The sequence below is a fragment of the Ceratina calcarata genome, unplaced genomic scaffold, assembly GCF_001652005.2.
Source record: "Ceratina calcarata isolate Rehan_Ccalc_2016 unplaced genomic scaffold, ASM165200v1 scaffold568.2, whole genome shotgun sequence".
Classification (NCBI taxonomy): domain Eukaryota; kingdom Metazoa; phylum Arthropoda; class Insecta; order Hymenoptera; family Apidae; genus Ceratina; species Ceratina calcarata.
Genome location: NW_017176883.1, coordinates 484,413 through 503,150, shown reverse-complemented (window position 1 = coordinate 503,150; position 18,738 = coordinate 484,413). Strand labels below are relative to the sequence as shown.

The following is an 18,738-nucleotide window of genomic DNA, read 5'->3' as shown; positions in this document are numbered from 1 at the left end:
GTTTGATAAATTCCACGGTTGCCACAAAGACGTTCCGCACAAAGGAAGTGATGATTCTTGTAATACTTAATGCGCTCGCATCATCCGTATTAACGCACGGTGCTTCAATTAACTGGATTTCGAGTCCTTCAATCGCGATCTACCGTTACATCTCTCTCTCTCTCTCTCTCTCTCTCTCTCTCTCTCTCTCTCTCTCTCTCTATACAATTCTACTCATGACTGAATTACCATAAAATTGTATCATCGTAAAAGGACAAAACAGAAATGAATGCTTGCAATTTCCATATTCGTGTAACTCGTGGTTTCAGATGTATTTACACATCTCCTCGGCGCATGGAAATTCCAAAGTGCAAGAAGGGAAAAAAAAAATAGCTGGTTAATCAAATTAGTCGCTCGAGTTGGTCGTAAAACGTTCAGACGTTGCTCCCGTGGGTGTCCCCACGACCACCGAGCGGAAAGTAAGGAATTGACTCAACGGCACAGGTAAGTAACGCGGTAACGACTTTAACTACCACGTCAACCTATATCGGGTTTAATTACGCGGAGGCGAGAGTATCGCTGCGAACTCTTTCTCACCGACGAACTTCTTTCCCCGGGACAAGAGAGTGCCATTTTCGAAAACTCGATTCCTCGTTCGATACTCTCCCATCGAATCGACAGTAATTAATCAACATTTATTTGATCAACTATTTTCTTTGCGTAAATGTGGGAATAAAATTTTCACATGTGAAACGTTGCAATGCGTATTTACATATTCCATGTAATTTATGACAATGAAAATGAGTTTAAGTATTTATGATACATTTACTTTTATCGAAGAATCGACAAAGCTCCGGAACCAACGCGTTCACGTATATTTAACATATTTAAAGTCTCCATATAAATGTAGACGAGTACATGAAACCACTCGAACGTTTACTTAGGTAAACGTCGCTGGGAAGACGGATTTCCATATTGCGAATCACGTATTCAGGCAATCTTTGCCGACACACAGAAAGGGAATAATACTCGGGCAAGAGTCGTCTTCCTTTTTATCCACTGTGTATTCGTGTATAGGGGCCCTGGGAGATAAGTAGTCCTTAAACCCGATTTCACTCGTCCGCGATCAAAGCCGGCGGGAAATCGAATTTTTCGACGATCGCCTGGCTCGCGTGCAGATTGGGTATCGACAGAATGGAATATGTAAGTCTCCGACGCGATCCGCCGTGGCTGTACGTACATACGTTAAACTACGTAGGTACATATGTGCGCGGCTGAACTGCATAAAGCTGATCAACGAAAACGCGTTCCTACGATTTCTTAATGTATCGATTCGCCGGGAAACGTTTCGCGTCAACCGGCGGGGAGAATAAATCGTCTGCGTCGCCTCAGTAACCGCAGGCAAATACGCTCAACGAGATTACGGCAATAAAGCTTTCGCGTAACGCGAATGCACTTTCTGTTACACATTGTTCGCAAGTTACGCTTCGTGCGTCGACTTCCCCCCCTTCGTGTATTAACAGTCCGCGGCTGATGATAAAATCCACGCAAATACCCTTTCGTAATTCGCAGTTGAATTCTTAGCAGGTAACGAGGTAATAACTTTGGGAACGGCTGACAAAGCATGAAATGCATCTAACCGTTTTGCAATATTTAAGCGTGCGTATTCGCCCGGTCGTTTAACCGCTAACAGAGTCACCGCGAAAGTAAGCACGAAGAAACATCAAAGCGAGCGTTAGAACGTATACGGGCGAACAGTGTACGCTGAAACGAATGACTGTCCTAAATACTGGGTCGCTAACTCGTTTAGCCATCGAGCCAGAGCATGAACTCGCGTCGCCTCGCAGCGAATACTCGAGTGAATACGCGATCCTCAGATTATTAGGACCGTGTCCCAACTTCTGTGCGCGTTATAATTATTCTAGGTGAAAATCTGAGCGATAAATCAGACGCGGCCGCGACAGCGGTCCGTGGAGGAAACAAGATTCTTGCTGGGGAGATCATAAAGCCGTTTAATGTCCCGCGTTTCGGGTATCGCGTCCCATCGAACGACGTCCTCCACTCGAATCTCGCGATCATACTCGTAAATCACACATAAAACGGAACATAGACGAATTTTAATATGCATAAGAAAATTAAGGATGTATTGGCTATACAGTCAATCCCAAAAGTTTATGTACCTTAGAAATGCATTTTTTAAAAAGAAATCAGACATCGGAAGAACAATGCTAATAATAAATAGTTACGTGCTAAAAAGTATAGAAGNATTATTAGCAATATTCTTCCGACGACTGATTTCGTTTTAAAAAAATGCATTTCTAAAGTGCATAAACTTTTGGGATTTACTGTATAGCCAATACATCCTTAAGCACCGTTTGTTCGAATTTCTATGAAACGTCCTGCTTTTATTTTCTCTACTTTACCGTACTATCTATATCTATACGTTGGAAGACCTCGCTGAGGGGCGAACGATTTCACGCCACGGTTTTAATAGCGTCGACCGAGATTAGGTACGCAGATACCGTGGATTTAGCAGGCCTCGTCGTTAGGCGAGAACAGGTGGAACGGCCCTCGGGCGAAAATATGCGCGGAAATGCGCGAGGGAAAGACGAGGGGGATGCGATCGAGCGGACGGAGATGGTCGAACACGGAAGAAAAACAGAACCGGGGGCGACATCGGCTCTTTTTTTTAAGACCGACTCTTCGAGTACGTTTACGAGCTTATAGCAGAACGTGCACAGGCATCGTTTAACGAAGACGGTGGTAGCGCGCGCGTAGTCCGAGCACGTGTCCTCACCTGCCAGAAGTCAATTTCCTTTCTCGGCCGACTCCTTTCTCGGTCGGTCCTCCCGTGTTCAACGTCTGCGAGCGACGCTAGAATTTCGTTTTTCCCCGCCACGGTTACGCCAATTAAGGGTTGTTTGACTCGGTTCGAGCTAACGAGATCAAATTTTCACGCAACGTCGACGAAATACGCGTCGAACGATCACTCAAGTTCTGTATAGACGCTTTTAAAGGGTTTAGGGACTCGTGAGTGTCGCATGAAATTCACGGCTCTGTACTAGGAAGAATGATTGGACTGTTTAAGCTACTGTTTACGCGCCTCACGGTGGTCGAGCCTGTTCGAACAGGGTTTATAGGCAGATCGATAAATACGACGTGAGGTATAAAATCCCCGTTCCCTTTTCTACCTCAGATATTGGCTCGAACAAACGACGATTTGACGGAGACCTTCATAATTGCACGTAAACGTGTACCATAGTATAACACGACTGGATAGCCATTCGAGTTTATGGCACACTATTGCTCGCAGTACCGTCGATCGTACTAGCTGTCTAATTAAATTGCCAAGTGAAACTCATATTTACGAATTCGCGTTAACATACTCACTATGATTGCTGTAACATTTTACAATTTGGCTAGATAAATTCAATGATCGAGATTGGGGTGAGCGAGATCAAAGGAGCGTCGGTGAAACACAGTTCGGGTTCATTCAATCAGTGCCGATACAAAATCTACAAAAACATCGGATGATCGTGGTCCTTGTGCCTGATTCGGCGAACAATAGCGGAATTGGTCGAGGCGATTTCACTGATTACTCCAGCTCCGAAAGGAACCGAGTCGTGTGACGAAAGAAGACGTCGCTAGGCAAATACGGTTTATCCTGTATAAGACGGTCTATCTCGCGATTACTCCGATCTCTATTTGGAAATGAGGAAAAGAAATAACTGAATCCGAGTAAGTAAAAAGGGCGGAGGTAACCTGGGCGCAGGAGGTACGACAGAGAAACGGATAAAAGGATATACGATTGAGATGACGATCGGGTAAAGAAATTTGTCTTCAATTTTCAAGAAGGGATATCGAATTCTCTCCGGGAATTCAATTCAATTTAAACTTCTGCAAGTCTAATTTCATCATTTACACATCGCATGGGGAATATTTAAGAAGATTCCCTTATTCGGGGTAGTTAACATTCAATATTATTTTAACGATCGAGATATGAAATTGTCTGACGCGACTCGTCTGACCAATTCCGCTCGCTACTACTTCCACTCTCGACTGATCGATCCCAGCTCGTACTACTTATTATTCAAACGTCTGACCAATTCCAGCCAACACTGCTCACATTATACTTTCTAAATCGTTCCCAGTCGATGCTATTCACAGCAGCCGTCTGACTCATATCGTTCACTACTACTTACGTCTGACCAATCCTAGTTACAACTACTTCCACTAAACAAGTTCTATTCTCCATCCCAAACTAAATCGTTTGATCACACGTACGTCGAATCAAGTAGGCAATGGAAAGTATGGAGAAATAGACAGTATCAAAGTCGACAGTGCATCACGCGAGATGTTTAAACGGAGCTTTAGTCTAGCGGGTGCAGCTGCTGACCACGATGCCTGAATCATTCTGACTTGCTCACCGTGTTCGGATAACCGGCGCAACTGGCGGCGAGGGTGGTTAAACCGACGCCGATGATGTACGATCCTATGGTAAACCACGCGTGCACTATAACTGAACTTGCGTCTACCCCATAATGGAGCTTCTTTTGCAACTTCCACTGGCCGCTCCCGTCTTTCAAACATGGTAGCTACTTTCTTAAACCGCGTGTTATAAATAGACCGCGGATTTTTGTGCAAAACCGTTTTTGCCATTTAACCACTGACACACAATCACCTTGCGATATTCCACGTTTTATAGTTGCTTCATATATAATTTTTTTTATAAAAGAATACAGTCTTGTTAAAAATGTCACACTGTCAGAAATTGAATTTCAATAAGTCAGAAAAATTACGAAGAACTTGAATAAAAACTAGTATCGATTAAGCAGCTCGTAAATTGATAATGATACACGAGCCATGACGGGCAACCGGGGAGATAAGCGATCTTTGATAGGTACAGCTGATTGGATAATGCGCAATCAAATGCAATCGATCAAATGAGCAAGTCGCCGTGCAAAACCGTACATTACGATCGAACGCCGCCGTCTTGATGACCGACGCGAAACTAGACCGGGACTAGTAGTCATGACCCTAATTTGCTAATCTTCGCATGAGATGATTCTTTCCGATAGGTACACGGCTCTAATCCATCGCTCGTTTTATCGCAGTCAGAAAAATTCCCGTTTTTTTACCGTTTACTTAAGAGAGAAGCGTACGTCGCGCCTGTAAGTAGTATAACCGTGCGATAAGTCAGACGATCATATTATATCGAGTCTAACTGCACAACTGATAAGAATTTGTCAATTTTTCTACAGAATTATTAAATTCTTGTAAATTGCTAAATGATTTACATTACGAATGATTACATATATAACAATGATTTAAAATTTGCAGAAAGATCGAAATACGTAAAACGTAGAGAGGACGCATAATGTGAAGCGGTACGGTGACAGGAATTCCAAAATTCCATGGCGGAGGAGGTGGTGCTAGGGTGTTTGGCTAGGGGTGCGAAAGGAAAGTCAGTACCGATAGCTCGATCTTGCGCGATTAATCGCGAGCGGTTTGGGTACGAGTCGGCCGTCGAAATTTCCAAAATTATCGGGATGACACGCCACGAAATAGCTCGCGTCGACCTGGCTGGGAGGAGGAGAAACACTTCGTCGCGAGGAACAATAGCTCGTTTGGGGTCGCGTAGCTATGCAACGTATGACGTATAGCCCAATATCCTTGGTACACACCAACCGTATGCTCCTCTCTCTCTCAATATCTCTCTCTTCCACCGCTGTGTAGCTCTCTCCCTCTATCGTCACACCCCTACTCGAATTCCTACTTGTATAGCCGTAGTTCTCGTCCTTATACCACGAGGATCTTCGTCCTCGTAGCCGCGGAAGCTCATACACGCGAGCACGGGTCCCTGGCGAGGGTGAACGTGTAATTACGTACCGGGTGGCTAATTAATCTGGCGCATCTCCCGGTGGAGGTAGGCCAAAGTGGAACGGGGTGCTGCCGCGATGACGAAACCGAGTGGTGGATATCAAATGCGTGGGCGAATCGTTTATGGCGCGACGATCCCTCCTCGAACCCTCATAGCACATACCGAGCATACCGTTCTGCATGCTATAAATAATTGATTATTCCTTTTACTCCGAAATTCAAAGGGTGTCCGGTCCCCTAAAAAAACGTAATGAATACGTTGAAAAAATTGTTCTACGAATCGGAGTACGTATCCGCCGATAGGAATTACCCGGTACGAGAAAAAAGTAGCCGTCGGGGCGAATATCGCAGTGAATTAGAACGAAAAAGAGCGAGGAGGAGTGGCAGAGGGTAAATAGAGGGACTCGTCTACGAGAGGTGGTCGAGTTTGAAGCGGTTTTGAAAAAGGTTCTCGGCCGCGTTCGAAGCGTTTCGAGTGGCGTGTCACCGGGGGTGTTTGCCGGAGTAGAACGGGGCGCCGGTTGACGGCGAAACCCGGGGGTTACCAGGCAGAGGACAAGCTGCCACCTAACAAGTGACAATTACCGGCGCTAACGAGCGCTAGGCCGCTCCGCGCAGCCTGTTTCCTGTTTGCTACGCGACGTTTCACGTTCGTGTACCACGCTCGTACCCCCGCGTCTTACCGCCTTTTTTGGCTGGACGTCTATCATACACAAGTACCTGTTCAGCTGCTTTATTGTTACAGTTCTAATGATTTCGCTTTTCAAAGAAGAATCCACTATTTCGCGTCGCCTTAGTTGTTTCAGCTCGAGTAAGACAATTTTTAGAACTAACGAAGGAAACGGGGATGAACGTGTCTTATCGTAATAAGAAAGAGAATTGATCTTCGTCGACGAAACACGGTTGAATCGTTCTCTTTCGTTTAATTGCTGAGCGATCGCAATTATTTGCATCGAGCGGCAAGATAAGCGATATCTATAAATGTACTATGAACGGCGTGCAACGGCTACTACTGGCAAGGGGGACAATTTTTTCTCGACGAGAGGGTGTCGAAAGCTTGCATCGTCGATCGATTATTACCGGGCTGTAGCTCGCGAGCGGAATACCTAAGTTCTTTCATGTTCGTTCGAAAACACTTTATCGACCTCGGGGCGAACGAGTGTCGACACTTCATGCAACACTTCCGTGCTCGCAGAAATTCCACAGGAGCACTCGTGTTATTACGAATTAAATTGGTACGTCAAATAAATCTGAAGGTTTCCGGGGAAAAAAATATAGGCGACTCGCTGTAATATCACGGTTTGAATATAAATAGTGTAATCTCAACTGCAGAACTTTTTCATCGCCGGTACAGAAGTAGTAAAAAGATTCTACGCTTTTCTGAAACTGTGGTATGTATAGGATTAACCATTCAAGAATTAAAGAATCTTTTTACGCCGAATTTCTCTCGGGGATTTTCTTGTTTCCATTTACAATTTCTTTTAACTACTTCCTTCGCCGTCCTCGCGCGACAATTGAGTGCACAAGAAATTAAACAAATCGAAGATAAACTAAGTGCAAATTGATTTTATCGTTCGTCAAGTAACTTCGCGTAAAAATTATCGCGTTTATTTTATAATTTAAACACGATGCACCCTATCATAGTTGGCTATAATTTCCGAGAATAAAAAGAACTTATTTTACGGAACACGATTGGTGCGACTGTTTGGAAAAATGCGAAGAACCGAAAGCGTGGAATTCCACAAAAGGCATTCGACAACGTTAAATGAACGCATGGAACACAATTTCGAGTGGTTCGCGTCACAATGGATGAAGCTGGACAAGTAACGAACTAATATGCACGGTGGTCGCGTCGACGGTATCAATTGTCTAAATAAAAGCTTTCAAACTTTTTTTGCGAGCCGACCAAAAAGAGGAGGACGACGAGCGTGCCGCCATCGATGCCCTTCAATTAAATTAAAAGTTGTTTGACACCGGCGTTTGCCTCTTGCGCCCAGCCGTCCTCCGTCCGCGAAGTATTGATATATCAATTACCGGAAATTTTTTCAAATTGCACAACAACATTTTACCGCGTAACAAACAAAAATGCAATTTCTGGCTGTGACCAGAACTGGCAACGTTACATAATGGAAGTTCCAAACTGTAATATACTATCCGCGGGACAATGACAGAAATTCGAAAAAAGAACTTCAGCAATTTATAGCTTGTTTGCGCATCCCAGAGAAAATTCGCAACCGAGATTCCTATTTTTTTTTTTTTTTCAACCCCCCACGTTTTCCACCATCGTGCCTTTGTTTATTTCCCACGGTGGCACGGCGCAGTGGTGCGAATGAAAAATAGCCGAATAACAGTGGAATGAAGCATGGTTCGTTTCGAAATGTTTGCGAAATTCAAAGGAACGCTTATCGATGATGCTGGTAATTTGGGAAAGGAAATATTTCGAAACGTTCGCTCCGACGGAACCGTTCAATCGGGCAGCACGCTACGTACATACGCATCTACATGCTGTTTATCCAACCGCAAATTTGTTTCCACTCGATGGATCGCACGCTAATTGCTACGAATAAAGATCTATCTAGCGATTTAGAGGTTTAATCCAGATTTACAATGTCTTCAAAATAATCTCTTCGCCTCTGCGATCTACCTACAGAATACTACAATGTTTTATCTCTTAATGAATACGCATGGATCGTATCTAAGGTTACAAGCTGGTTCTTAAAAGTGGTTGAAACTGGAAATTCGGTCTGCTCGTCAGAATCTGTCTCGCGATGCAATTTCGGTGGAAATTCGCAGCTGCGCCGCCGAGTCGGATTTGTCGTTATTAACGGGAACGACAATCGCGAGGGGATCGCAGATACCAGGGATGAAAAGTGTCCAACGACGGTACGCGCCGATGCTCGTTTACCGTACGCGGCATTACCTGTTTTATCGCGCTCGGTGTTTGCGAATAGATAATTAAATACGAGAGGCTTAACACTTACGCGGGGTGGCTGGGTCGACGAGACAAATTATTAGGCCGATTAACCCGCGCTCGGTGCGAACGTCGAATCGCGAACGATTCCAGCGGTTTTCGGAATGAACAAAAAAAAAAAAAACAATTTAGAAATATCTCTGCGGCGTTACACGGAAGTTCGCCGCATTTGTCAATCGTTGTTTGCAGCACGTGCCGAACGTGTTAACAGGCAACAATGCTTGTCCATTGTGTGTGACGATCAGTTTATCTCGGGAAGAGCTTTTCCGATAATAATCCGATGGAAGAGCGGAGGCGTCGAAATGAGCAAGTCGCAGCCGGGGAACATTTATGACGCGGTTGAAAAAGTTTCTCCGCTCCCCTTAATAATTTTCTCCGTCGTCACTTTGCAAAGTCTGGGACGCGCGACAGGTATTCATGGATTTGCAAATTGAATATAGTACTTCATTCGGGTATATTTACATTGGCCTCGGCGCGGCGTGGTATTCACTACTCGGACGCGGGGGAGAGCGCGAAACTTTATTCCAACTTGGCTACGAACCGGGAGACAGAGAGGCGAGAAAGAAGATCGAATTTTTTTTTAAATAAGCGAACCTCGTGGTTGAACAATCGAATCTGTCACTTTCGCATAAAAAAATGTTAACATGTAACAATGAAAAATAGAGGAACAATGCGCGAAACGAATTTAACAAAAGACAAAAAGCTGACGGTTGTTCCGCACCCATTGTGTACTTTAATCACCTGTCTGTTATTTTATTACAAAATGATCGACGATCTACTAGCCACGTAATAACCCAATTCATCGACGTAGAATTTTGGTAGTAGACCGGCAGTGAAACTTTTCCTCGAATTACTGTCCAACGGGCGAAAAGCTTTGAGCCAGCCAAAATTGTTCTTTCAATACGAAACGAGCTCGCATGTTCGTATACAAAATGTTCCGACCAGTAACGAGGAAATTGTTACGATCTCGTTAGAGTCAGATCTGTTCCGCGGTCGTTCAAAGTTCGGAGACACCGCGGGTGGAGATACGAGCGAGCAACTTCTTTTTTGCGTATCCGCGTGTTTTCGTTCCGCGTTCGGGACAAATAGTCGAGCCCCCCCGCGTAAGCGACCGCAGCCGGTCGCAGGGATACCCGACCGGCTCTCCGAGTCTATTTATTTTTCCGTGAAACGACGACGCAGCTGAGGACAATGGGACTGTAACGAATGTCGCCTCGGCTGCCTGCCTTCCTACCGGGCTAACGAAAAGAAAACGAGATTACGGCTGTCTCAGAACTTTGCGGCAACGATACGTTCGACTCTAATAATCTCGGTGTGCACGCGCATCCGTTCCATGCAAATCCATCCGCGCGGAATTGCAAAGCCGCCGTGCAGAGGAACTTCGCGATGTCTATTTTCCGAATAACTATCGCGGTTATTTTTAAATACGTATCGGCGCTACGTTTATGAGAATTTAATGGCAGAGAACGAGTCGTCGACGATCGGACACTAACAACCTATTACGTTCGCGGGCGACGATTTGTTGTTTACCAAACGATCCATTTCGCGTCGGACAATACGTTATTATCGGCGCAACATGCGAAACATGTCAGAAATTATTGCGGTGACCTACATCTACTTGTAAACCATCGACGTTTCGCTCGGTATAGAATCCCAACCAGCCCACGCGTTACAACGTTCGTAAATAATTAGCGAAAACAAAATTAAACGAGACGTTAAAAATATCCTTCGAGAAACTATATATATACATATATCCATCGGGATACGACGAACAACGAATAGTAAACGAAATAGAAAGAATGAATGAATTCATTTCAAGTCCAGTGGACGGTCAAGTGCGTTCAATTTTAATCAAAACCTTCTGTTCGTGTGTATAAAAAAAAAGAAACTTCGCCGGCCCGTGAAAACGTTGTATTTACTCGTAAACATTTTATTGGAACCATCCTGGGAAACAGTAACGATAATCCTGTGATGCGTTCGCGCATTCAAGTAATACACATGATACATATTTCCGTTTTAAAAGGTACGCGGAACGGAACGCGGGAACTCTGTGGAACGATAAAGCGCGATAGAGAGAGAGAAAGTCATCGGCGACGGTCGTTATTGGGAAAATTTGATTTTCCAATTGGAGCAAGGGAGCCGCTCTCGTCTCCGATACAAAGTCGGGTTTCATGCCGTTGCTGGCGGAAAACCGAACGTGGCATACGTACATAAAAAATAAAAGAGGAACGATCTCGGTGGAGGACGCAGGGGTAGAGGAGGCGAGAAAAAAGGGGCGAGTCGTCTATATAAGCGCTCGTGCCCGTCGCGTCGTCTCGATTTTCCTCGAGAGAGAAAAAGCTCGCCACGTTCGACAGATGGTGCCGACAGATCGAACGCGTCGAGACACGTGCGTTCAGTTCCCGGAGAGAATTTCGGAAGAGCATCTTCATTCATGCGTAGACAGAGAATGCAACAATGACAGCCTCGGTTCAATTCCTGCTCCTACATATTGTGCGAGCCTAATTGCGATCATCACGTATAATACAGAACGCAACAATGACGGTTTCATTTCGATTTACAGTCGTACACATTGTACGAATCTAATAGCGATTATTATACTTATATGAACTTAAATACGTAATTTTTCAACGTTCACTTGTTGGAACAACGAACAATTCCCAGAACGCTATTGCGCTTCTTATGTTTCAAGCCGATTGTCAATTTTACGTTCGAAGGTTGCCGAAAAGAACGACAATGCGTTCGTAGCGGAATATTATCGTTCATTTACAGATCGTCGAGTGACAAGAAAGAAAACGAGCTGCTAGCGTTAGATGTGCTGATCTATTGATGTCGACTCGTACTTCGAACCCGTTCGAAAACAATATTTTCGTCTGTCGAAAGACGTTACGTCATCGGTCGCCTAGATATAATATTTCTATCGACTTCGTTATCAAAACGTCGACGGACACGTGGTCGGAATAAAAAGGACATTGTAGAATTCGACGTCTGATAATACGTCGTATTTAACATCGGCACAGGTTTAGACACGCTTGATCAATTGGTTAACACGTAAACTCATTGACTATTTGTATCTGCGTGGAAAAAATTTGCTCATCTAAAAAAGTGACGACCATACGTCCTTGCTCGAGCGGTTCGAAGCAACGATTAGCCGTATCTATGGTAATTAAAATAGACGAAGGTGAAATATTTACATGATCGACGTGTGCTGCGGCCTGTCCGCGTCGCCGGCATTGTTCGTGACCCCTGTCAGTCCTTGCACCTGTACGTTGGTCGCGATGCTAGTCCTTGCCGGATGCCTCGCACTATCCTTCAGTATTTTGGTCGCGCTCAGCGGCGTGGCTGTCACGCACATTGTTTTGCGCGATATCACGATCACCTTGGTAGGACGCACTTTGAAGGAGCGCCGGAGTCGCGTGCACAGAGAAACAACGGAACCGGCGTGTTATCGTCGTTGGTCACGATCGGCAACGGTCGACCAGCGGTGTATCGCTTGACAAAGGAATGACGAGAGCATACGTGGATATGCACACGCGGTCATCGAACACAGAAATTTATCCGAGGCCTAGCGCGTGTCGGCTCGTATGCACCCGTGCCGCGAGCTGTTGCACACGAGGAACAGGTTAACTCGTTAAAGGCGGCGGCGTAATGCGTCGATATTCCTTCGCCGGGACAAGACTTATTCGCGCGAGCCGAACAAACGGTACATAACACTGCCGAGGAACCTCAAGGGCGACCGGGTGTAAATAAAAACTCGTGTCTCGCGCGTTCACAGATCCCACCTCGTGGCGCACCGCGGGCCTACTGAGTGACTGACTGACTGAATGACTGCCGCGAGCTTCGAGCCACGAGCCACCCTGCGTGGGTGCACACGAGGTTCTCCGGCGTGGAAGGGTAGCGAGCGTCGCGGTTGGCTCAGACGGCCAACTGGCCAGAGAGTGGGGTCGCCGTCGGCCAATCTAGGTCCTCGGATCACCACCGTGTCACCAGGTACACCTAGCTCAACGATTCTTCACCAGTCTGTCGCGAACCGTTTCGCGGTGTGCTTTGTCGGTCGCTTTTGCGATCGTCCACTGTCTTCCAAACTTCTACCCGATTTCTCGTTTTTCATCCGTTCCGTCCTCGATCGTTTGACCCCCTCATCCCCACCCTCACACTCTGCTGTCTTTTTGAGTTTCGTGCGACTGTCTTTTGACTTTATGACAGCTCCTCTCGTGTGCTCGTGCAATTCGAAGTCGTTAGTGCGACGCGCTAGACGTACGGCTGTGATAAAAGTGACGTGCTCCGAAAAGTTTCAATTCTATTTCTCTAAATTCGTAGAAAGACCGTTCGGCCAATCGGTTTTCTAGACGGTCCGAAACGTTGCTTCCATGAATACAGTTTTAATAAAATATTTAATTATCCAATATTTGCGCCAATTCAGTATTTGAATTCTTCTAAATGAATCGACTGTGTAATACGGTTTTACAGGGTGAGACCCACCCCAGTCACGTAAACGAGCAAACGAGCGAGGAAACCGGCAAGTATCTGGAAAATCGAAATAGGCACGCGGTACCTGCGGAGGTGTCGACGGGGTTACTCTCGCTCCGTTTGTCGGTGGATCGAATCGTGCAGAAAAGACCAGGTGCGATCCCGCCGTCTGAACAGTTTCGGGACAAACTGGCGTGCAGCTAAGTGTTTTTCACGAGCCAGCGGTCTACAACGGCTCCTTTATGTCCTTTATTAACTGGGAAGATCCGGCGAGAACGTGACCGGCTCCGGTTTCCTCGGATTTGTATTTCGAGACGCACGCCCCGTCCAATACTCGGGCCCGATCGCTTGTTCGGCTACGGAATTAACGAGATCATCGCCGGTATCGGGAAATCCTAAACGGATTCGGAACGACGCCAAACGAGTCTCTTTCTAAGGACACCTCGCTTTCCCTCTTGAGTCATTCATGCGTGCCCCTCCGTAGCATTGAACGTATGTTTCAAGTTTATGAAACTCGAGCGTTAACATTTATTTTAATCGACTATTATCATTATACAAATCATTATACAAATTATGCGAATCGATACATGTTCCTTCATTGTATTTTAAACACTATATAGAAAACAATCTGTATAATTATGCATATAATATAATAAGATCGTGTGATTGATACAGAAAAGATCTATAAGTGCGAACGCGAGCGGAGCAACGATCGTTTTTTTTTTTCGAGGCAGTAATAGGCGAGGCAAATTGGCGCGTTTGATCGAATAGGCAATTACAGAGGCACGGTAATAAGCGGCATAATAAATGGTGATCAAACAGGGCCGACTTCAAAGGCTCTCGCAGAAGGAATAGCGTAGTTCTGGTAACGCAGCGCGTGCGTATCAAAGAGCCTCGCGGAATTTCATCCAGAGATCCCCTTTGCGCGTTTCTTTTCGCCCGGCCTCGTTACTCTCGCGGCTCGCGAAAAAACCGCGAGGCCTGTGTGATTCTGCCGGATAAAAGCAAAGTTTCGGGATTTATAATTCCGCATTAGCGAATTTCACTTTGTAACCGGTGGGAGAAATAATGCTCGCCCGGCAACTGAGTAATAACCGTAATAAAATTTCATTGGGCGGAAGTGTTAGGAACGAAACTGACATTTGTTAAAAAAATGTCCACGAACTTTTTCTGTGCACAATGCGTCGTAAATTGCGACTAATTAATGTCTTGCGTCGCGTTCACACGTTGGCGCGAAGGTAAGAGCGACAGAACAACGAATACGTTTCGTTGATACCAAATATTAATTTGAATTACTCGAAGACAAAAGACGGTCCTAATAAGGACGTCGTCAGTCAAGATCAAGACGGCCCAGTACTCGATTGATAAATTCTGAACCGGGTTAGATAAGTAGGTTGCTTCCTTAACCAAACACGAATTACGGTAGCGCGGGATCAAAGGGATGAAATTGCAGCCTCGCAGAAGAAAAATGTTCGATCTCCGTAACGAGTATCGGGGAAGGAAAGGAGAAAATTAAGCGGGGAAACGAGGGACGCGCGTTTACAAAGCAGCAGAAACTGTATTGTCGTCTACAACCTCTAATTTGCCGTCCCCAGTTCTCGTTCTCGGCGATCTTTGACGGTGCATGCGGAGGAGACCCTTTGAAGTCCGACGATAAGCAGTGGAACGTGGTGGTCCAAAGACGAGAAAGGTAAACCCGGTATTCCCGTTTCGCAAAAAGCTTTTCAGTCGCGCGTTCGGATATGAAAACCCCGGCGATTGTTCATTTTATCACGGCGAGAACGCAAACATGTCTGACTTTATTATCGATGCGCGAACATACTGGCGATTGTAAAAATATAGAATTGTAAGAGATACTCTTCCATTGTATTTACTCCTGTATGTTATTTCGTCTGAATAAAAGGAACTATAATAAATCGATGAGATCTTCCTAATTATTTAAGCAACGTAGAAACCTGGTCTTTGTCTCGGGAGAAACCGTCGGAGTTAAGAAACGATGAAACTAATTAACTTCGTCTATCTTTTTATACTAACAGTAAGTAATTAGTTGGTAACGTAGATATCAATGAACGAGATCTTGAAAAGAAGTAAGTATTACGCGGTGCAATATCGCAATGTTAACAGTCTATCAGAGAGCACTTTCGCGTAACCGTCCAACGGGCAATCGTTAGAATAATATTCGCACAGGGATACGACCCGGGCATTTCCTCTCGGCTCTCTGCTTTACTTGTATGTGTACCGTGTAACGTTTAATATCACTTTCGCGCGAGAGTTTTAAGAGTGCCGCTTTAATCGTGAAGCATTGCACCACTGCCGGGATTAAATCCAAAGAAAGGAAGGCTCGTACCCTCGCTCCCTGCCGTCACTTATTAAGGGGCGCAGCTTTTTTCACGCTGGGAAACTAGTATCGCGGAAACGGCCGCGAGCGAAAAATGAAATCGGTCATATAAACTGCGTCCGTGGACTCAGCGGAAATTTAACGGTCGCGATGGGGACGGAGGGGGGGGGTGGATCTTTGTCTGCAAGTCGGATTATACGCTTTGGTTAGGCATTCGCGCGGTGTCCGCTTTGCTTAAAGTCAACTGTTCTCCGGGAGGGTAAGTTAGAAAGCAGAGCTCTCTCGCGCTACGAAAGAGCGCGAGGGTTGAAAGGACAAGGCAGAAAGGAATCTGCAGCAGCAGAAATTTTCCGCTCTGACGTACGGATTAAAAACGTGTGTCACGGGTTAAATAGCTTTGAACCGTAGCTCTGTTTAATCCTTTCACAACTGTATTATGAACCGTAGTATTATGAATTTTATTAGCAGCGCCGGGTTTGTGTTTCGTCAGAATCACTTTCAGGGAACTGACCAAGGAATTTTTTATAACAAGAGGGAATTCGTACGGAATTCAATAAAAACACAGCGTTTCATCGGCTCCCTTCTGCATGACAAATCAGTGCACGTCATCGCGCTTCATTCGATTCGTCGCGTCTGCTGATTCGCTCCCAGCAGGGGAAGTCGACGGCAATAAAGCATTCCGAGCTTTTTTAACGTCGATGCGCGAAGCGACTCGTCTCTGGGGTGTCGTGGCGCCAGTTTTACATCTAGCCACGAAAATTTACATCGACCCTCCGTTCCCGTCCGGTCAGAGGGGAGGTGAGAGAGGCAAGCGAAGGGTGTAACAGCGACAAGGAACGCCGCGAGACTTAAGGGCTCTGCACCGACTCCCGCGTCGAATTCCGAGCGTGCTCTCCCGCTCGCTACCTGCTCAGAATACAGTGCCCGTCATATTTCCAGTCCTCCCGTTTCCCACTGCACTTTCACCTCTCCTATCTCTCCTGTCTGCTTGACGCCCGAACGATATTTTATTTGCAAAGAGCCTGCAGGTTGCCACTACTGCCGCCTCTTATCTTGTGTGCACAGGAATGTCTCCTCGCCAGGAGATTTCGCGCTATCGAACGGGGACAGCGAGAGACGGAGACGGCGGCGAGAGGAGTGAAACGCGCTCGCGCTACTCGTCCCATTTTTACTTTCAATTCCTGCCGTTTGCCTACTCCTTCGACGTTCTTATCTCTTCCGTTGTATCTATCCCCGTGCAGCCCCTCCCTTTGTTCCCCGGTGGAACAACGTCCGCGTCTTTCTAACCGCCCTTGTAATGGGCACGAAACTGCACTTGGAGCGGTTGTAATGGAATTTTAAATGCATTCTGACGCGTCGTACCGTGTCTCAAAGGAATTCGGTAGGTACGTAGCCGCACCCGAAAATTTGCTGGTTACTGGGTCGACATTTTTTTCCCGACCGTTCTAAATTTATCTTCCGCGGCGACGTTTGACGAAAAATTTCGTCTGTGAAATAAATTTTTTCAGCACTTTCGAGAGCATTTAAAAATAAATTTCAACTTCCGAAGGTCGAGATAAAAAGGATTTGCCAGCCGCTGATGATATACCACTTATTGCAGCTATACATTCGCCAAATATATAAACGTGAATCTGGTGACGTTGGATTTTAACAATTTTTAATAGAAATATGAATGCGAGTCGTGCGCATTCAATGACGTTAAATATACTGGACATTAACAGGACACTCGTGTACGATAAAATCTCCCTTTTTATTTTTTATCATCGTCGTTACTCCAAAGCGTTTACGATCTCCGATCCTTAATTTTGAAAATCATTTTTATGCTTTTAATTCTTTGCGTCTGTTTAATCACTCGCCATTAAAATAATTATTGAAGCTCTTTCTCGATTAAGAAAAGGAAACTATCCTAATTGCTCTGATCCACCGTAATTAATCGAATTTCCTCGAAAACCTTAAACGGTTCCCTGTCATAAGGATTATAGAGATATCACGATCGCCTCTATATTTTAACTTAATTCGACACGCGTGACTCGAAATTTACTGCCACTTTAATGACTCGTTCCTCTATTTTTCTTTTTCTTCTTTTTTTTTTATAAATGCCCGAGTCTTGTGCGTTTAACCTTAACGTTTCGTTTCTCTCTGACTCTCGCATCTCGCCGTCCTTTGATCTCCGCGCGCGCTATATATTTTCCGCAGTTTCCGTTCCTTTTTGCCTGCAATTTCGTTTTTACTCCGACTTCTTATAATTTTTCATCCGTCTTCGCTCCTTTTCCTTCGCCGCTCTTTTCCTCCGTACATCCCACCTTTATTCCTCGTCCGTATCTTTTTGCAGCCGTTTCTCGTCCCGCTCACTCGCTTACCCATTCTTCGACTCATTCACCCACTGGCTCTCATCGCGCTTTCATTTTTCTTTTGTCTCTCTTTCCCGGTGCCGACGACGACGACGACGCGATGAATTATTTATGAACGGCACGCAGAAACAACTCGAATCGATCACGCTCGAGGGGGACCTGGCGCCTTCCCGATGCTTTTTTTCCTGATACATATCCGCGCCTATTAATCTCATCGGGTAACTCGCCGGAGAAAGGGTGATTAATTTCGTTGCGACACTCACGCCCGTATCGGAATTCTGTACAGACCTTCTGTGCAAGCATATACCCTGCATATTTATTCGCGTTTTGACAATTTTGTTCCAACTATAATTCGATAAAGGATCTAGAGTCATTTATCTAACAGCTAACGTCCCGCGTACATTTATTCACGTCATTTATTATTACTTAAAAATTATTCGCCTGATATTCGAGCGAGCGAATCCATCGAAAATGTTAAAGAAACAAGAATATGATAAGCGGCGCGCTTCGGGGCCGAGTATCATATTTACTTCAGCCCGCATCGACTAACCGGAGGTCGAGGAGGTTCATGTTAAACGAAAGAATCGCAGCTGCGACTAACCGTGGAGAAATTTTCAACTGGGAAATCGCATCTATAAGCAATGACTGGAAACGCATTTGCTCGGTATGCCGGCTCGCGACGAAACACGGATATACAGGTATACGCGGACGGGAAGAAGCGTCGTTCCAGCCGGCGAATACATAGTAGG

At 45.5% G+C, this 18,738-nt stretch overlaps 1 protein-coding gene across 1 annotated transcript in view; it reads right to left on the bottom strand.

The window, feature by feature from the left end:
• Positions 1–18,738, bottom strand: part of stet (stem cell tumor) — a 246,581-nt gene that overhangs the window by 59,238 nt on the left and 168,605 nt on the right. The gene's annotated exons all lie outside the window — the stretch shown is intronic.